Here is a 2,818-nt window from a genome sequence, read left to right on the forward strand (position 1 = left end):
AACCGGTTAACGCAGCCAAAACAGCATATATTCACAATTTAACACAGTGTTAACCGGTTAACGCCCTGGGTTAACCGGTTAACGCAAGACAGAAAGCTGTTCCTGCGCTAACACACAGCAGAATGCAGAATTCTCCGCATTCTCCGCCGTTGGAGGACTTCCGGACCTCCGATTCCAATTCCGTAAAAAGCTACGCGTTCGGGAAAACACGACTCACACAATTACGGGTTCCATTTCAGCTTTTACACAACTTATTCATACAAATATTCAGCACTCATCAAATCCCAATTAGGGTCAATTCAAGGTTATCACTACCCATTACATATGATCCCAGAATACCCGTTAATCAACGATAAACCCCCCTTACCTTAACAATCCGGCAAAATCTTTGAGCTTCAAGCTTCTCCGTTCTTCAACCTTTGCTCTTCGGCTCCTTTCTCCTCTTCTCTGCCCTTTTTCCTTTTTCACGATGCTTCTCTGTTTCACGTGAAATGTTTTTACTCCCAAATGGGACTTTTTCCTTAATTCCAACTTATATATATATTTTCCAAATAATAATAATCCAAAAATAATAATAATAAAATTTCTAATTATTTAATTAAATTAATAAATAAATTATTAACTCAATTTAAATAATTATTTTATTATTATCGGGGTGTTACAACTCTCCCCCACTAAAAGAGTTTTCGTCCTCGAAAACATACCTCAAGCGAACAACTCTGGGTAAGACTCCTTCATCTTACTCTCCAGTTCCCAAGTCACATTGCCACCTGCTGGTCCTCCCCAAGTTACCTTCACCAAGGCAATCTCTTTACCCCGCAACTGCTTCAACTCTCGATCCTCGATCCTCATAGGTGATGTTTCAACAGTCAGGTTATCTCTCACCTGTACATCATCTACTTGGACTACATGCGACGGATCATGAATGTACCTCCTCAACTGAGACACATGAAAAACCTCGTGCAAATTCGCAAGCGACGGCGGTAAAGCAATACGATAGGCTACTCCCCCTATCCTCTCCAAAATCTGATAAGGACCAATAAATCGAGGTGTCAACTTCTTCGACTTCAGAGCTCGACCAACACCAGTTATTGGAGTAACCCGAAGAAACACATGATCTCCCTCTTGGAACTCAAGTGACTTCCTCCTCTTATCATGATAACTCTTCTGACGACTCTGAGCAATTCTCATCTTCTCCTGAATCATCTTAATCTTTTCCGTAGTTTGTTGAACAATCTCCGGTCCAACCACAGCACTCTCACCGGACTCATACCAACATAAAGGTGCCCGACATCTCCTACCATACAAAGCTTCAAACGGTGCCATACCAATGCTCGAATGAAAACTATTGTTGTAGGTAAATTCAATCAAAGGCAAATAACAATCCCAAGCACCTCCTTTTTCCAAAACACAAGCTCTCAAAAGATCCTCTAATGACTGAATCGTCCTCTCAGTCTGACCATCAGTCTGCGGATGATATGCAGAACTCAATCTCAGCTTAGTTCCCAAAGCCTTCTGCAAACCTTCCCAAAACTTCGATGTAAATCTAGGATCTCTGTCAGAAACAATACTAGACGGAATACCATGCAAACTTACAATCTTCTCAATATACAACTCAGCCAATCTTTCTAACGGATAATCCATTCTGATCGGAATGAAATGAGCCGATTTCGTCAATCTATCCACAATCACCCAAATAGCTTCAAAATTCTTATTTGTCCTCGGCAAACCAGAAACAAAATCCATACTGATACTATCCCACTTCCACTCTGGAATAGCCAACGGTTGCATTAGCCCAGACGGCTTCTGATGCTCAATCTTTGACTTCTGACAAGTCAAACAGGAATAAACAAAACTTGCAATTTCTCTTTTCATTCCCGGCCACCAAAATAACTTCTTCAAATCATGATACATCTTCGTAGCTCCAGGATGAATACTCAAACCACTACGATGTCCTTCTTCAAGAATACTCTTCTTAAGCTCAGTAACATCCGGAATACACACCCGACTACCAAATTTCAAAATACCATTCTCATCAACTCTGAATTCGCCACCCTGACCTTGATTCACTAAAGTCAACTTATCAACCAAAAGCATATCGGATTTCTGACCCTCTCTGATCTCATCCAGAATACCACTCGTTAACTTCAGCATTCCCAATTTAACACTATTGTGAGTACTCTCACACACCAAACTCAAGTCTCTAAACTGTTCAATTAAATCCAATTCCTTAACCATCAACATAGACATATGCAATGATTTCCGACTCAATGCATCAGCCACTACATTTGCTTTTCCCGGATGGTAATTCAAACCAAAATCATAATCCTTCAGAAACTCTAACCATCTCCTCTGTCTCATATTCAGCTCTTTCTGATCAAACAAGTACTTTAAACTCTTATGGTCACTGAAAACTTCAAATCTTGACCCGTACAAATAATGCCTCCATAACTTCAGAACAAATACCACAGCTGCCAACTCTAAATCGTGAGTCGGATAGTTCCTCTCATGAACCCTCAGCTGTCTCGAAGCATAAGCTATAACCTGCTTATTCTGCATCAACACACCACCTAACCCCAACAATGAAGCATCACAATAAACCTCAAATAGTTCTGACGAACTCGGTAATATCAAAATAGGAGCAGTAGTTAACCTTCTCTTTAACTCTTGGAAACCTTCTTCACATTTTGAATCCCAAACAAACACTTGCCCCTTTCTAGTCAACATCGTCAATGGTAACGCCAACTTAGAAAATCCCTCAATAAACTTCCTATAATAACCTGCACGTCCAAGGAAACTCCTTATCTCAGAAACTGAC

This window comes from Lathyrus oleraceus, chromosome 2 (genome assembly GCF_024323335.1).
Source record: "Lathyrus oleraceus cultivar Zhongwan6 chromosome 2, CAAS_Psat_ZW6_1.0, whole genome shotgun sequence".
NCBI lineage: Eukaryota > Viridiplantae > Streptophyta > Magnoliopsida > Fabales > Fabaceae > Lathyrus > Lathyrus oleraceus.